This window comes from Elephantulus edwardii, unplaced genomic scaffold (assembly GCF_000299155.1).
Source record: "Elephantulus edwardii isolate Elephantulus edwardi_28Jun2011 unplaced genomic scaffold, EleEdw1.0 scaffold00006, whole genome shotgun sequence".
NCBI classification, from domain to species: Eukaryota; Metazoa; Chordata; class Mammalia; order Macroscelidea; family Macroscelididae; genus Elephantulus; species Elephantulus edwardii.
In genome coordinates this window covers 29,751,372-29,770,051 of record NW_006399756.1, presented here as the reverse complement: position 1 = coordinate 29,770,051, position 18,680 = coordinate 29,751,372, and the positions used below count along the sequence as shown (strand labels likewise).

The 18,680-nt window shown below is 44.7% G+C and overlaps 1 pseudogene; it reads right to left on the bottom strand.

The window, feature by feature from the left end:
- Positions 1 to 1,044, bottom strand: part of LOC102843315 — a 32,413-nt pseudogene extending 31,369 nt beyond the window's left edge.
- Between the last annotated feature and the right edge of the window lie 17,636 nt (positions 1,045 to 18,680).

Here is an 18,680-nt window from a genome sequence, read left to right as displayed (position 1 = left end):
ATATGTAAAGTATGGGGAGAGAGGATGCATCCCTGGCATAGACTTTTCCTGATTTTGAACCATGCTGTGTTTCCTACAGGTTTTGCATAAGGACAATCAAATGTTCTGAAATTCTCCTTCTTCTCAGAGTTATTGTTAGTTGTGTTATTTTTTAAAAAAACCTTTCTGCCTGTTTTATTTCCTTCCACCCAAGATCACATCTGCCTCTTCCAGGTGCCCTGACTGTTAAGGATGTGGGTCCAGGAGACATGCAAAACTTGTGTTTAAGAATTTGGTCTGAAAAAAAATTTTTTTTTGTCTGACTGGAGAGTCAGAAAATGACCAAGGACAATCATACCACAACCAAGGAATGAGCAAAGGCTGGCATAGGGACCCTCAGCATGGCTTTGACTTTCTCTTTGATTCAGAACTTTTGACAAAAAGATACATCAGAAAAGTAAACTGAATCTCTTACCCCTGATGCTTGATTGAGATGACTGAGCTCTATGAAGGCAAGATCTAAGTGTATGGCGTTCATCCACATATTCCTGTCGCCTGGCACACAGTGAGTGCTCAATAAGCATTTGTTGAACAGCTAGAGATTAGGTTTGCTCTAGAATTGGGTTCAGAATTGAGCTATGAGGCGAGAGAGCCCACTGAGAGGTCATATGGATTTAGAAGTTAGGGAGTTCATAGCTGCTCCCTTTTTCCTTTCTTTTCTTCTTTTTTTTTTTTACCATAGGTCTCATATATTATTGAGAATGTGGGTGTATAAAAACCACAAGTATTCTATGGGAAATGATCAGATTGTGACATCATTTTAAACTTGATACAGTAGCATGTCAGTCAACTTGACATGGAGTGATGGTAATGAACCTGGGTTAAGTGTGCTACCATCATGCACACGACTCCTTCGAGACCCAGTTCTGTTCTTCAATGTCTCCTCTTGGAATTGTACCTGATTTTATTGCCAGTTTTTATGCGACTCCACTGAGGAATGGAATGGTTCTGCTTTTGTTTCTCAGCCAGGAACTTCTTGGTCCTGAAAGTCTTACGAGAAGACATAGTGAAGACAAAGCAGTGCTGCACGAGCTCCCTTCTTCCTTAATGGCTCAGTCTCTGGGGTCACAATTCCATAATTCCTAGGACCTTCCCTTGGTGGCTGAACTGGTCTCTTAAACTCCTGGTAGATAGGGAACTGGAAATGTTAGATAGAAACATGGGATGGGGTAAGCGTGGGCGGTTTCTAGCAGGCACTGGAAATGTTAGATAGAAACATGGGATGGGGTAAGCGTGGGCGGTTTCTAGCAGGCAGCCTGCCTCAGTTTTCTTCCCCTGGCAGACCCACCTTTGCACTTGGGCTGATGTGGGTCTTCCTTGACAGCTGTCTCCTCCATGCATTGCAGGTCAGATAAGGAGACCAAGTTTGCTCTAGGAGAAAGCCCGGCCGGATGGAGCAGGCATTCCCTGGACTTCCCCCCTTCTCCTATACATCTTAGTGTCAAACACATTTTATTTCCTCACGTCTAGGGACCCAGGGGGGCTTCCCCTCCAGGATTACTTCCTCCTCTGGTTTGTTTTCCAGCTGGAGGCTCTGGGAGCCCCTCGGCAGGGGGCGGCTCCTCTGCTGTGTCCCACTGAAGCTTCAAAGGGCCCGGAGTGGAACGCCAGCTGGGGGCCTGGGGCCTGGAGGAGGGGTAGGGACATCACAAACCCAAAGTGTGGGGGCATTGAATGGGGACTTCCACTTATTTTCAAGCCTCCCTAATGGACTAGGGGACTATACCCATGGGCAGAAGGTGACTTCAAAGATCCCAAATGGGGAACTCCCTGCAACCCCCTTCCCAAACCCTCAGAGATGGGCAGGAAGTGCCCCCCCCATGATGGATTAGGTGCCTAAGAGCCATGGCGAGCTCGTGGATGAGGAGACCTTCTCCCTTTTCATGGGGCTCAGATTTCACGATTTTGTAAGGGAGGAGGGGGGCGAAATAATTAGTAATTTGTGATTAAGCCTTTTCATGGATATTTTGTTTCTTTGTTCTGTGATGTCGCCTGGAGCCATTTAAAAAATGACTTAATGACAAAAAATAATAATAATTGCTCTTTGTAACTAATGACTGTGTCAGAACTTGGAAATCACCAAAGTCTCAGAAAGTAGAAACTGAGAAGCGAATGGGGGCAGGGGCACCCCTCTCTAAGGAATCGGATCAGCAGTCGTAAAGTGGCTGGGGATCTGTTTGCACCAGCCCTGGCCCCTCTCTGGAGCCAGCCAGCACCTCACGCTCAACCCTAGACTGGGGTCTTTAAGCTTGTGGTCTCCTAGGGGCTTTTGCTCCTGGATCAAGAGGGTAAATTAGAATACCCTAGGTCAGCCTGGACTGCAGAGTGACTTTTGCCTTAGTGTTATTCCTCCTCCTTGACGCCCTCGGGGAGGAAGACCTCCCCACCTTGTGGTGAGGAGGAAGGCTTAGCCATGCACCTTCTCAGATGGAGGAGCCCTCCAATTGTTCTGAACACCCCTGGGTCTTGTCTCTCCAACTAGGAGAGACTGGGCCCTTCCAGAGGCAGAAAATAGGCCTTCTCCTCTGGACACTATTGTCCTCTGGCCATGGCTGGCCCTAAATAACATATGAAAAAGGCTGGATTGGTGGGCTTGGTGGATTGAACTGGAGGCGGTTTCAAGGAAGCCAGTTTGAGGGTAGTGAATCAACCTCTCTTTCTCCCTAGTAAAGGGACAATGAATGAATCTAGGGAGTACCCCATCTGACCTCAGCACTGCAGGTCCAGTGGGCAAGCAGAGCTGCCTCCTTTCATTTGTTTGTACCACATGTACACTGTTTCCTAGGACAGGTGCTGAGGATGCAGAAGTAAATCAGACAGGACATCAAGGAGCCCTGGATCCAGTGAGGAAGCGGGATCGATGTGTGATCACAGCCCTGCGCAATGGGAGCAGCAGGCACTGTATGATGGGGGACGGGTGCTCAGTGCAGAGGAGGTGACGTCTGATGTCATGAGGACTGGACTTCTGCACACTCATCCTGAGGCCAGAGAGTCACAGGTGGCTCCTGAACCACAGCTCTAGGGTATCCTAATCTTTGCTGGTGGGTCTAGGTCAGTGAGGGGAGAGTGTTTCCTGGCAGGAGCCCTCTGACCTATGACCCCACCTCTGTCTGCTAGGGCCTTGCAGGAGCTCTGGGTCACCTGAGGCAAAGACTGGGCACATCTCAAGCCCCAAGGATTCCTCTCAGCATGCCTGCTTCCTCAGCCACCCCACCGCCTCCCGTTGCCTCCGGGGAATGAGCCTGGAGATGGGGAATTGCTCACGCAGCAGATTCCGCTCCTGTTCCCTTCCCCAACTCGAGCTGCGATCTCTCCCAGGGGGCAGAGCTGGGGGGGAAAAACCCGTTAACTTGTGCCTTCTATTTGGTTTTCCTCTGGTTATTGTTTAAAATGCAGAGATTATGAGGTCAAACTCTCCTAGCCAATATTTTTCTAATGAAAAATGTAGTAAGGCACGACTGAGTAATCTAATCTATAAGTTAAGCGTTCCACACAGCAGCGATTTTCACCGACAGAACTTCAATAAATCTTGTTTTGAGAAAAATGATATGAGGCTGATGTTCTATTTTTGTCAATTTGAATGGACTCCCCTGCCCCCCAGTCCTCAGAAACACTGCATTGCACCCAGCCAATCTCTTCCTTCCCTTCCCTCGAGCTGGCTAGAATCAGGGCAAGTCTATAGAGTTGGGAGACTTATGTTCTGAGCCAGCTGAGGTCCAGAGGGGCTTCAGGGCCAGAGGTATCAGCTTGAGCCCACCTGGTACATATGGGGTCTTCTGTAGGTGAAGGGTTATTTAGGGGAGGATCCAGGGGTCCAGAGGGAACAGACAGCCCTTAGTCTAGGAGAAGGGGGTCTGCTCCCCTAGCAAAGGGGTCAGAACTGCCTAGGCAAGTTCCACTTGTCACAAGATTGAACCAAGACCCCAACAAGTCATTTACAGATTCGACAAGAAAGCCTCACCTGAGGGAAGAACTATTCAAATTCATCCTTAAAGCTTCTGTTCCCCAACAGTCTGACTGGCACATGGACAATGGATGTCATGACCACACCCTCCAATCACAAAGGGCGTCCGTGTATGTGTGTGCCCAGGCATGTAGCACTCTTCCCAGGTGCTTGGCCTCGTCCATTTCTCCTGTCTCTATATGTCCGTTCTTATGCCTACATCATGGAACAGGTCCTCCTGATGGACATGTAGGTCAAAACATGCCACTGGGGAGGACAGCCAAGAATGAAATCAACGAAGATATTTTGAGCCCAGGGACTGCGTAGGAGGCCTGAGGGAAGAGTGTGGGGAGGCTGCTTCAGGAAACTGGAGAAGCTACAAGGGCAGCCAGAAAGGATTACGGCACCTCATCAGAGAGAAATCAATTAGAAGAGGTTCAGAATGAGGAGCTTCCTCCCCTCCTCAACAATGATCCCCTGAGGATCAAAATGAATGAAAGAAGATTCAAAGACCCACGAGAGGAGAGGGGTACCCGGTGAAAAGCAGGCAACATTTGTGTGCACAAGGGCCAGAGGCTATCTCAGTCTGAAATTTGCAGGCACACGAAGCTAAGATGGTCAGCCTGGTCATTTAGGTGCCAGTTTGCAGAGTGCAGAGGAAAGATAACTGGGGTTGGGCTTCCGCAGACCAGAGGAGCTAAGTTTTGTCATTAGCAAGCATCTGACTTCAGGTCTCAGGTTTGATCCTGTTTAACAGGATGGTATTTTAGGCCTAGTTCCCCACTAGTAAGATGTAGTAAAGAGAGCTCTGGTGGCCTAGTGGCAAGAAGCTGCACTACAATACTGAAGGCACAAGGTTCAACTCCACCAGCTGCTCCATGGGAGAAGGATGGGCAATCTCCTCCCATGCAAATGCCTGTGAAAACCCACTGGAGGGTCAGCTGTGGATCGGATCCAACTTGATGGTACACAACAACAACAACAATGTTAGATCAGGCAAGAAGATCCACGTGAGCAGGCATTCTATAATACTCAAAAGGAGCTATTGTCATTGCTAATGCATTGAATTAAGGGAAGAGAAAATCTGGGAACAATCCTTAAAAATCTAACCATTCAACTGGTTGGAGTTAAGCCCAATGATGGGACCTAAGCACCTATGACCAATCAGCCTTTTCAGTTTTGGCTTAGAAAACTCCTCAGGCTTCGTGCTTCATCCTGAGTGTGCCAAGGATCAACAGCGTGGTGGCAACCCTGGGAAAAGCTTTGGGCTGATGGAGAAGCAGGAGATGCCGAGGGGAAGGGCCAGATGTCCCTTGTCTCTGCTCAAACAATTCCAAACACCAAGGATTAGCCTCTTTCTTCACAGGAAGCCAGGCCCAGCCAATTCTTCCATCTCTCACGGATTCACTCCTAGATGCTCAGTAGCTCCCCAGGTGTGGAGATGATGATGTTTTTTAAGTATCAAACCTCAGTTACAGGAGTTTAGTCTTCTAACCCCAACCCATCAGCTCTTTCCACTAATATCCCACATTTCCGTGAAAAATGCTGCATAAAACTAAGGCTATCTGAGCCAAGGGGAGGTGATGTCTGATGTCATGAGATCAAATCACCATGTTTATCATTAATGAATTCCCTGGATGCCTTCAAAACGCTGGAAACCCATTCGTCAAGTATTTCTTCTTATTTCTCAGCACTAAAGTGAGGAGGGGTAAAGTAAGGTCCCGGGTGAATTTGAAAATCTCTCTAGCCTTGATCTTATTCAAAGATTTGACACTTGCTCAAATTTAAGGCTACCTTCCCCTACCTCTGGCAGCCCCCTTCTCTTCTTTCCTCCAGCAGGCCCACCCCCATAATGACCCCTTACTGCCTTCAGAAAGGCCCCAGGATAAAATAATAGTTGCATTTATAGCTCCACAGACCATGAAGACCACATACAAGGAGCACTAGAAAACAGAGAGGTGGGGAGGCCGGGAATTGCACTTGGAGTAAGGAAACCTTGTGGATCTTATAGTAACTCACACCCACTAAAAATCAGATTTTCAAGGAACTGTTAATCATGTAGAAATGTTTTCAGGAAATAATGTTAAGAAAGGGAAAAGGGATAAAAAAAACCCTAGCTATAGAATGATCTTAATTAAGGGAGCTCTGGTGGTCTAGTGGCAAGAAGCTGTGTTGCAATCCCCAAGGTGCGTGGTTTGAAATCACCAGGTCTTCCGCTGGGGGGGGGCGGGGCAATCTCCTCCTGTTCCAGTCAGATCTGATTCGATGGTATACAATAAGGAGGGAGGGGAAGAAAAAAAAGAATGATCTTAATTATGGATATTAATCTATAGAATATATTTTTTTAATGAGAAAATATTGATTGCAAAATAGAGGGATTTTTCTGGGTGGTAAGAGTATACATGTCATTATTTTCTTTATATTTCTCCATGGTTTCCAAAATTTCTGCCATCAACATATATTACATCTATAATTAAGAAATTGTGGAAAAGATTAAGAAGATATCTCTCTGATGTTGGGCTGAGATCCTGAAGGTGGAGCCAGGATTAAGCAGACCCCAGGCCCATGGCTTACTCCCTAAGTCTGCTCTTTCTGCCCTATGTGGCTGCCTGTGGGGGAGGGGCTGAATGAAGGCTTGGCAGCTGGAAGTCAGCTGGTCCTGCAGACAATCCCGTGTCCAATGGGAGATGGGGGCTTCATTTCAGAGCTGGATGGGGGCCAGGTTTCAGGGCCCAGGCTGCCCAGCAACAACTTGAGGAAGTGGTGTCCACAGCTCCTTCTCAGCCCAACACCCCCAGAGAAGAGGGCTCCAGAGGGAGGCCCTGCCCAAGGAGAGGGCCCCAGAGGGAGGCCTTGCCTAAGGAGAGGGCCCCAGAGGGAGGCCCTGCCCAAGGCAACAGCCATCCTTTTCCTCAATGCCTAGTTCTGATCCACAAATGTAGCACATGAGGGTGAAGGGGTCTCATACTTAGTCATGAGTTTTAGTGAGGACTTGAATTTATAAAGATACATCTAGTTTATACCTGACCTCCTTTAATTCTGGGGTTCCCTAAGCCTTTAATTCCATCAAGGAAAGAGCTAGTAAGAGCTAAGAAAGGTATGGCGGTCCCCAGGGCAGATTCAAGAAGTGTGGGAGCAAGGGAACCCTGGTGGCCTAGAGGCAAGAAGCTGCGCTGCAATCTCAAAGGTGCATGGTTTGAATCCATCAGATGCTCCGCTGGAGAAGGAGGGGCAATCTCCGACTGTGCCAGTTGAACTGCCTCCTGTGCCAATCGGATCCAATTCGGCAGTATACAACAAGGAGGAGGGGAAGCAAACAGAAACCCACAAAACAACAACAACCAAACAAACAAAAATATAAGTGTGAGAGCCTGGAGCTCAGTAATCCCAGCTGAGGGGTTAGCAAAAATATGGTTAAGAAATCCTATCACACCTTCAGATATTTTGTTGTGTATAAAATAAAGATCACAAAACAACTTTTTAGACAATTTATTTACAAGAACATGCCAAAGTTTTATTTCTATCTTGCTTTAAGTAAAGAGAGCTGAAAGAAGGCAATTGTATCTACCTCCTGGTAGATACATTTAGAGTGGTTGGGATTTTTTAAATGGACACACAAAAACAACGTCTGGATAAAATTCATCAAGCTCTTACTGACAATCAGTGGCGTAGATGGGAAATTGGTTTCCGAGAAGAAATCTGAATCCCATTAAATGTTTATCAGAAAATTGCTTAAACATTTCTCTCCAGAATGCTAATTTCCTCCCAGAAGGAAATACTGGATTGTGTTGGGCAAAATGGACTCAAACACACACCAGCAGTTGTGAGGATGGCGCAGGACGGGCAATATTTTCTCATGAGTCAAAACTGACTCTTTAGTAATAACATTGTGGAGAGAGGCTCTGTCCCAGGAAAGGTTGGGATGCTGTAGTTTTTTTACAGTTGGAAATTCGAGTAAGAGTCCTGCCCTAGGACTGGAGACTTGGATGAAGATAACACATCCGATAGCAATTTCCAGGTTTCCATGCCAGAGCCTGTGCCAAGCACCCAAAGAGAATGAGAGGCACAGGCCTTGGGCTAACGTTTCAGAAAAACAGAATTACTACAGGTAACAGGAAAATCGCCAGAACAAAGGATCTGCTCTGGCAGGCACCTTCACAAGTCTGGAGTTCCCTCAGGGTTGGAGGTAAGCATACCTACCACAGAGGCAGGCAGCCTCCTGGCTGAGACCTCAGAGCACTTGTGACATCCCTTTGCAGACCCCATACCTCTGGTGGAAGGCTAGTTTTCTTTTTTTTGCCATTGTGACTGAGCATATACCAAGCAAAACATAATGCCAAGTCCAGCCGCTCTACAATTCAGTGACTTTCACTTCAGGTTGTGCAAACATTCCTACCCTGTTTCTCTGAGTTGATCCTCCTCTATTAACATCAACTCATGGCCCCTCAGGTTCTTGCTGTTGCCACTTTGGTCTCATATAAGTAGATCTTAAAAGAACACAGTGCTCAAGGCACTGTTGTTTTACTTTTGTTCTTGATGTGGCTGTTCGGTGCCTCTGGAACTTTGCCCTATGCTATGCCACCACTATGATCTCCACCTGCTTGGAGCCCATTGTTGTAATCACTGTGTCAAGCCATATTGTTGAGGGTCTTCCTCTGTTTTGCTGACCCACTACCTTTCCCAGAATGTTATCTTTTTCCAAGGACTAGTCCCTCCTGACAACATCCCCAAAGTATGTGAGCCAAGGGTGTGGGTTTTTTTTAATATTTTAATTTATTTATTTTTCATTTCAGTGAACATCTACAGAGATTTTGGAATTCCATTCATTCATTGTTGCACCCTTCTCCCCGCCCCCCCCACCTCCCCCCCCCCCATTTGCTCCTCTCCTTGAAAAGCAAAAGAAAAACTCCCTCATTGGTATACAATCCCCCCCGCACCTCCCCCAATCCCACTCCCAACCCCAAATATAATCCACTTTGCCACCCTCATTGCGTACTCCTACGATAAACATAATGCCCTAAAATATAATACTTTTAAACTATTCTCTCCCCCATAGACGTCAATGCCGTAAACATATTTCATCCAGTTTTTCTCAGCCTTACCCCCACCCCAATGCCAGCCTCATTCTACAACAGTGGCACCATTTGTCACCAAGGGGTTTTTTTGCCTCTAAGAAGCACCCTGGTTGCACTTTCTCTAAGACAGATGTGTTTGTCCACCCATCTGTCAGTCTCTCAGTTGTTAAATTCTCATTTGGGTTTGTGTTTTTTTCTTCTCATTTGGTTTTAAGAAAAGACTTCATTTTTGTTTGTTAATTTGTTCAAGGTTTAAAGATTAGCTCAGGTCAACAGTTTCAGGGATTGATCCAGCTTCCATGCGTCAAAAAATCTGAAGTTCATGAAAAACTCTGTTTTGCATTTCCCTCCTCTTGATTAGGGTTTTTCGAAATAATTTTTTGCATATTAAATATTTCACAGTGATAGCTGGGGACCATTTGATTCGTCTGGTCTTACAGCAAAAGGGAAGTTGTTTTCAAAGACCATCAGTCACATATTCTGTTTCCTCTTCATATTTCTGACTCCTTTTTCCTCTATTTCTCCAATCTACTGGCTTATTTTAGATGGTGCAATGACAAAATATATAATCATATTGAAATCTGTAGCAAGAAAGTTTGGTGGCTTTATTTCTTTTTATACTCTCACTCTTTTATTTCTTCTTTTTACCACTGGGCTTTAGAGTCACAGAACAGAATAAACCATAATCCTTGGGCCGTGCCACAGTTTTATTGTTGGTACTTAAATGAGTGACCTTATTATAAATATATTTTTTTTAAAAAATCAACACCCACAATTGTTGCTGTCGATTCTGACTCTTCATGGCCCTACTGACAGAGGAGAACTGTCTCAGGGGATTTTAGGCAGTGTTTTGCATGCCAAACTAAAAGGTTGCACATCTGCCCAATGAGATGGGCAGTCTTCTGTAAGAATTTACAGACTACTAGTGGCAAGCAGCTGCACTGCAATCCCAGAGGTATGCGGTTCGAATCCACCAGATGCTCTACTGGAGAAGGAGGGGAAATCTCCTCCTGTACCAGTCAGATCCGATTTGATGGTACACACACACAAAATAATAAAATAAAATTTAAAAAAAAATTTTTTTAAAAGAATTTACGGACTAGGGAGCTCTGGTGGCCTAGTGGCAGGAAGCTGCATTGCAATCCCAGAGGTAAGCAGTTCAAATCCACCAGATGCTCTGCTGAATAAGGAGGGACAGTCTCCTCCTGTGCCAGTCACATCCAATTTGACAATACACACACACAAAATAATAAAATAAAATATAAACAATTTTAAAAAAGAAAAAGGATTTACAGACTCAGAAATTAGAGAGAGAGTCACTATGCAATGGAATTGAATCAATGGTGGTAAGGTTTTTGCTTAAACCTTTACAGAATTAGGTTCCCAAATCTTTCTCATTTGGAGCTGCTGTGGAGTTTGAACTGTTGACTCTTTGGTTACCACTCTGCTGCTAGAACTCCTGTTTATATGTACCTGTTGTTGCTGTTGCTGCTGTGTGCTGTAGAGGTGGAACTGACCAATCACTGACCTTCTGGCAGGTTTTCAGAGGCAGTTTTCACACGGGAAGAGACTGCCCATCCTTATCCCGTGGAGCAGTTAGTAGATTTAAACCACGTGCCTTCAGGATTGCTGAGCAGCTTCTTGCCACAAAGCCACCAGAGTTCCCTACATATGCCTAGATTTTTAAATTTTTTACTGAAATGATATTCATGCTAGTTTTTTTTTTGTTTTAAGTAATGTTTTAAACTTTCTGTGAACTTACAACCTAACAATAAACCCAAGAATTTGACCCTAACTACTGACTAAGTTCCTTGACTCTTTAAATCTGAGCAACTGACATTCTGAGTCCTGTATTTATTACTGCTTGTTCCCCCTATTCTTTTATAAAAAATATTTTTATTTTACCTGAGTGAAAGGTTACAAATTACATTTGGGCTTTCATCCAATTATTCATAGGATATTTATTACCTCTTTGCCTTCTTTTTTATATAGTTTGATTGCACCTATATGTGTTCCTAGAAGCTGTAGTGACAATGTGGGGAATGTTAAGGTCAGTAGATCAAATCCCCCAGCTATTCTGAGCATAAACATTTATCATCTGGAAATGTGCTGGAGCATTACTATGAGTCAGACCCATTTGATGGCAGTGGGTATGTGGGGTGTGTATTTATTTATTCTTAAAATTAATAGTTTTAATTTTTTAAAAGACAGTTGATGAATATGTAATTTTTTCCCAATTTGCAGTTTCATATAACACTGTGTTGCTAAGATTCAGCCTCATTGTTGCATGTAACTCAAGTGTCATTATTTTGATGACAGTATAATATTCTAATATGTGGAGACGCAATAGAACATATGAAGGTCTCATCTTGCCGGTGACAAGCATTCCAAGTTGTATAATTCTCTTTCAGTCCTTCCTATTTTATCAAGAGCAAGTCTCCATTTGGCTCAGGTCATCATTAATACCTCCCTACCATGTACTTCTCATCTTTGCCCTTTTCAAGCCAAGAAAAAGGAGGGCTTACGCTCAGGCTCTCTCACCAGAAAGTTACGGTATCCAGCTAAAATCAAGTAATATTGTTGGTTTTTATCGTATTTCTTTCAATACTTTCTGATTTGGGCAAGTAGTGACTGGATTTCCAGTTGTGGTAGTGTTATAATGTTTTTGTTGTTGTTGTTTTTGTAACAAACACATTCAATTTTAAAAAATAATACATTTATTTAAATACAAACATCAAGTAGGTAGCATCAAAGCTGGTATATAGATGTGGAAGGAATTGTGAAAGTGATATTTAAATGGCGGATTTGGGGAAATATGACCTTAGAGGCTGCTCAAACACTGGTAGAAACAGCGATCTCTGTGGTCCCTTCTAAGGTGACACGCTCTGGTATTCTATATGTAGCATACAGGCTATAGGAATTTAGCAAGTTCTAGGAAAATGCCAGAATGGTCAGGGGCCATGGTGAGATGTAGGCAGAGATAAAAAAGAAATTAATATTCCCAGGAGGAAGGAATAGCATGGACAAAGTTAAAATTGAAAAAGAGTTTATGTGGCAATAAATGTACTAGGGGGAAGTGAAAACTAGTGACAGAAAATAAAGGAAATCAATTTGGATTGGGTGAAGGAGATTGAATGATCAAACGCCTGAAAAGACCAGGGAAAGGACATTAGTTTTGGTATGTAAGGTAACAGTGAGCTACAGAAAGTTCTTCAGCAGGGAAGTGGCATGATGAGCAGACCCCACCTTGTTTGGGGTGAAAGCTCTCTATTTGTCCAGTCCAGGCGGCTGGTGAATTCATTCATTCCTCAAATATTTTTCAAAAGCCTCTCAAGTAACAGACAATGTCCTGTGGATTCAGGAATGCGCAAAAACGTATTCCTTACCCAAAAGAGCTTGAGTGGGTGATCTAGGCATTAATAAAATAATCGCATGAAGAAGCATAAAATTGCAAGTGGAATAAGGCCAACTGAGGAAGTCTTCCAGTGTAATGTGCATACAGTAAGGGTTGGGTTTACCTGGTTTAGCGGGTGAAACAAAGCTTTCCTGAGAAAGTGACATGTGAGCAGGTAATGGAAGGAAATTGTTGTGGTGTACCGTCAAGTCAGAGCCAGCACCCAGCTGAGCCTCCAGCAGGTTTTCTGAGGCAGTATGTCACGTGAGAGGAGATTCCTCATCGTTCTCCTGCAGAGCAGTTGGTGGATTTGAATGGAATGCTTAATAGAAGGAGGTTGTTGTTATTATGGGCTAGCAAGTCAAGTATGACTCATAGCGACCCTTTGAACAGACCTGAATGTGGTGGCTGATAAAGGAGCCTGGGAGATGAGCAGAGGCTGAGTTATAACCAAACCAACAGGCACTAGGAAGGTTGGGGGTCTCTATGCTAGAAGATTGAGGAGCCTTGCGTAGGGCTGTGACATAACCAGATCAATGTGCTTAAACACGAAAATCAGCATTCTGTTCCATGTATGGAGAGGATAGGCCAGTCATGAGTAGTTAACTGTCTCTCAGGTAGCCCCAGAGAGTAGATCCGGAGTGGTGGTGAAGGAATGAAGTGGAAGTGGGGATAATGACTAAGAAAAGTGGTCAGAAGGTTAAGTTGAGCAGGTCCTGAGTGATGGGTAGAAGGGGGCAGAGAGTGTGAGAGGTTGGAGCTTAGAGAAGACACCGCAAAGTCGCCTGCAGAGGCATGAAACTGTAGTAGTGACCAAGTTTGCCCAGGAGAGGGCTCCACTTTTGAGAAAGGACTAAAATCACAAGGGCTTGATGGAGCAGAGGTCCCCAAAGAACAGATGTTCAAAGGGAGAGTTTTGTGGGACTCTTGGCCATGGTTGGAGGAAGGGGAGCCTGGGATAGGGGCTGAGGGCAGGCTGGATTGTGTTGGGCCATCTTGGAGGCAGGAAAGAGACCAGGGAGAATGTCAGGCTGAAGCGCTCAGAGTGTATGAGTTGGGGCTGTGGTATGGTGATCAGCAAGTGAGGAGGCCTGTTATGTGGTTTTATTCATTCTCCTGGGTATGAAAGTTTGTAGTAGAGGGTAAGTGGAAGCTGGAGGAGGGAGGGTGTAAAATGAAAATAAGGAAGTTGGAGAGCCCAGCCTATGTGCACATGCATTTGGGTATAAACACTCAGATGCTGCATACATTTGCTTACACACTCACACATTCACTCCCTACATACACATACACAGCACTGTTCCTTTTTGACACATTCCTTCACACATATCAACCCACACTAGCTTGTCCCACCCCCCAACTCACACACAACCACACAGGAGAATCCCAGGAAGCTGTTCACATTAATCCTAAATCTTTAGTGAGATATATTACAAAGACTCACCAACAGAAGTCTTCCCCAGGAGTTGTGGGGTGTGTCTGTACAAGCACACTTCAGACAGGCAGTGTGTGAGTGGAGAGGAGGGAGGGAACATAAAATAATGTGAGGTATGCCTTTGAAAGAATGGATTCAAGCGTGGAACAGTGACATGTGTATCCATTCATTTCTTCACTCACTCATTCATTCACTCAATAAGGCTGTGAGGGAATCACATGTCCCAAGAAGAGGGCTTGGTTAAATCATGAACACAGACACTACTTGGGCTCCTGATCTAAGAGAGCCAGAAAGGACAGGTCCCTAGAGTAAGACCGTGAATGCTACGATGTAATAAGAAAACTGTGATGTGGGTGCTGGGAACAGGGTATGAGTTTTAGTGTGATCCGTGGGGTGAGTGGAAACACAGGTCTGAAAAACATCTGGAAGCTGCATGTCAGCTCTGGTTGGCATGTGGAGTAGGGGGTGTAGGATATGACATGTGTGTGTTTATGTGACAATGTATGTGCATGGGAAGATGTGAGGTGTGTATCATTATCAGAATTATCAGAGAAAACCAGCTCTTTATTACATGTATAATTTCCCCATGTCCCATCGGGTCCCTCAGTGCAGGGGAAGTTGGAGTGGAACTAAACCAAATAGAGGATTTAGCAACTCTGAGAGGCTTGGTCAGAGCTTAAAGTGCTGCTGATGGATGCTGTTGGCAGGCAGGGGAGGGATGGTCAGCCAGCACCAGAGGGAATGGAGGAGGATGGAGGGTAGTGAGGAGGAGGAAGAGTGTGTTGGAGGAAGAGTGTTGGGGGAGGAGCTAGTAGCTGGGAGGCTACCGCCTGGACTAGGGGCAAGGCCTGGTGCTTGAGGGCCATCTTCCTCAGGAGAAAAAACCCTCACTGGCCTCAAGGCATCTAACAACACAACAACATACCAAGAATAATGCTGGGGGGAAGGGGTAGCAGCAGGAAGCAGATACAATGAAGCACTTTCTAGGGCCCAGCTTCCACAGAACAAGAACCAGGGTGCCAGCACCCTGAGTCCAGAGAGAATAGAATGCAGAGGAAATAACAACTGATGCCCCCAGTGGGCTTGGGCAGGGAGTCTGTCTCTCAGAGGACATCACCCTTGACTGAATCTTCTTGTTGTAATGTCCACTTCTCCTGCTGACCTCCATTACTGCACTCAGGCTCCTTCTCTGGATGGTCTTGGGGTTGCAGTAGCCTGAAGGCAGAGTCCTCCTGCCTCTCTCTCTTCCATACATTCCACATGCTGCCAGACACAATGCTTCTAAAGCATAGCCAGTTTACATCCCTGCCCTGTTCAAAATTTGCAGTGTCCATCAAACTGGTTAGATACAAACTTCTCAGTGGCATTCAGAAGGGTCTCTCTGAGCCAGTCTCCACCTGCCTTTCTCCTGCCCACCCTTAGTTACTTCTCACCTGGAAAAATCCTTCTTAATGAGTGTGGCTCTTTACTCCCCTGCCCATCAATACGTCAGCTTTCCTCCAAGTCTTCTAATGCCTCTTCTTAGTCAATCTCTCCTGATCACTCTTCCTGTGAATAATGACCACCAGGTGTACCTCTTCCTCTGAACTCCATCGTCCCTGTTGCCATTTCTCCTCTCTCAGGGCATCAATCTTATGCCATTTTATAACATAATTGTTTGTTTCTTAATTGAAGTATAACTTATAGACAGACAAGCCCACTCAACTTAAGTGATTTTGAAAATGAACATGTGTGCGGTGTCCTCTAACCAGGTGAAGTTATACCTATAACCCCTCTCTAGCACCCAGGATTCTTTTCTCCATCCAAGACCTCCTATTCTAACTAAACTCATTCTTTTATCATAGATTAACTATGTTTGGTTTGGCTACTTATTTTTTTACTTTACAAAAATGAATCATATAGTATACACTTCTTTTTATCCGCCTTCTTTCATGCAATATTGTATCTGAGAAATTTACCCTTATTGATGATTGTTTCAGTAGTTCATGACTTTGTCTTGCTTTGTAGTTTCCACTGTGTCCCAAACCACTCACTATCCCCAAGTCAGTTCTGCCTCACAGCGACCCTCAAACCTGAGGCTGTAAATTGCAATGGGAGGAGATTGCCTTTCTCCACAGCAAAACTTCTTTACCCATTTTATTGTTACTGGGCATTTGGGTTGTCCTACTTTGGGACTATTATGAAATAAACTGCTGTGGATGTTCTTGCATGTCTTGCTGGATGTAAGTTGCACATAAACCCTTGGGCAAACCTGGAGATGTGCTGAGCTGTAGGATACACTTTGTTTAGCTTTAGTAGGTCTCTTTTCTCATTGCTACTGAGAACTGACTCAACCGCTGACTCACCGTCTTTGGGTGCAGTGTATCTCTCTACTGACTATACTGGAGCTCCCTCTTTCAATAGGTGCTGCCAAACATCTGTCCAAACTGGCTCCACTAATTTACACCCCCAGAAATATTGTAAATTTCAGTTGTTCTAGTGAATTTCAGTTGTTTTAGTATTGCCAGTCTTGCAATTTTTACTATCTCAGTAGTTAAATATACAATTAAAAAAAATTTTGTTGCTATTGTTAGGTGCCATTGAGTGGTCTCTGGTTTCAATCTGTTGAACACAGCAACCCTAAGGGCAACAGATGGAAATCTTGCCACATTCTGCCTCATTCTCACAATCTCTGCTGTATGTAAGTAGGTTGTTGCTGCCCTAAAAGAGAATATTTACCATTTATGGAACACCTACATGGTGCTAAAAACTTCGTATCCATTGTCTCTAATCTTAATAACTCTAGGAAGTATTGTTGCTGTGTTCCATCAAGTTGGAACCAACCCATAGCTGACCCTCCTGCAGGTTTTCAGAGGCAGTTAATTGGGCAGGAGGATATTGCCCATCTTTCTCCCACAGGATATCTGGTGGATTTGAACTCGATGCCTTTGGTATTGCAGTGCAGCTTCTTGCCACTAGGCCACCAGAGCTCCCCTCCATTTTACTAATGAGCCTCCAAACAGCTAAGAGTTGAATAATAGAACGTGGAAAATGCAGTGGAGTCCTAATACAAAAGCAGAAGTGGCCCTAAAGCCCTTGTTGTTTACATGTTTACATATATCATATTGGTTTTAGGTGCTACTGAGTCACCTCTGATCTATAATGACCGCATGTACTGTTTACCAAAATACTACATTTTTCCAGAGGCTGTAATCCACCAGGTTGCTTCAAAAGAGAAAGATGGGCAAGCTCTTCCCATCAAAATTTATAACTTCAGAAACCCTACAGAGCATTGCTATGAACTGCAATCAACTCAGTGACAAAGAAGTAAATGAGAACAGAATAAAACACTACCTCGCCCCTGTTCTGTTTGAGCCTATTTTTGCGGCTACTGTGTTACTCCATCTCATTGAGGGCCTTCTTTTTTTCCTGTCTGCTTTGCCAAACATGATTTCCTTCTCCAGGCATTCACCCCTCCTGAAAGCATACCCCAAATATATAAGATGAAGACACATCTTCCTTGGGTCCAAGAAACACTCTGGCTGTATTTCCTCCATGATGAATCTATTTGTTCTTTTGACATTCTATCGTATGTTCAGTATTCCCTGCCAATATCACAATTCAAAGGCATCAACTATTATTCCATCTTCCTTATTAATCAACCAGTGTTTAGACTCTGTGAGGGTGTCAGATAGTTGGGAGCAAAACCCTTATCTATTTGTCTTGAGATGCTCCATAGTGCCTAAGTGAAAACTTAGTATAGGCTTGCTAAGCTCCATCTCACATACTCTGGGCACGTGGCCAAGAGGGACCGGTCTTTGGAGAAGAACACATGCTCGCAAGGGTGGAGGGACAGCACAGGAGAGGAAAACCCCAGATGAGATGGATTGACACAGTATCTGGGGTAATGGGAGTAGGTGTGTTGGAGTCAGTGAGACTGGCTTAGGATAGGGCACTGTTCAGAGTTGTTGTACTTAGGGTAACAATGAGTTTCAGGCAACTCAACAGCACATAAAAACAACATGGGTTTTTGGACAATGACTAGGGAGGATAGAAGGAGAATTGATGCCTTTGAGCTGTGGTGCTGGAGAAGAGTATTGAATGTACCATGGACTGACAAGAAAACAAACAAATTCATCCTGGAAAGGGTTAAACCAGGCTACTCATTGGAGGCAAGGATTCTGGGGCTTTGTCTGACATACTTTGGACATGTTGTAAGGAGAGACAGGTCCTTGGAGAGGTAGGTACATCAAACTTGTAGGGTGGAGGGACAGCGCAGAAGGGGAAGACCCTCTATGAGATGGATTGATTCAGTGACTGGGGTAATCGGGATGGGTGTGTCAGAGGCAATGCGATTGGACAGGATAGATGAGGGTTTAAGGCTGTTGTACATAGGGTCGCTATGAGTCGCAAACGACTCAACGGCACGAGAGCTGCTGAGTTAGAACCAACTTGTAGCTGATCCTGCAGAGGCTATAAATTGCACAGGAGGAGACTGTTCTAGAAAGTATTGTTGCTGTGTTCCATCAAGTTGGAACCAACCCATAGCTGACCCTCCTGCAGGTTTTCAGAGGAGACTGCTCGTCTTTCTCCCTCAGAACGGCTAGTGGATTCAAAACACCTGCTTTGGGGTTGGAAGCTCAACTCCTTACCCACTTGTTGTTAAGTACCATTGAGTTGGAACTGACTTATAGCTGCCCCTTCAGCAGGTTTTCAGAAGCTGTAAATCACATAAGAGGAGACTGCTCATCTTTCTCTTGTGAAACAGCTAGTGGATTCAAACTGTATACCTTTGACTTGTCAGAGCAATTCCTT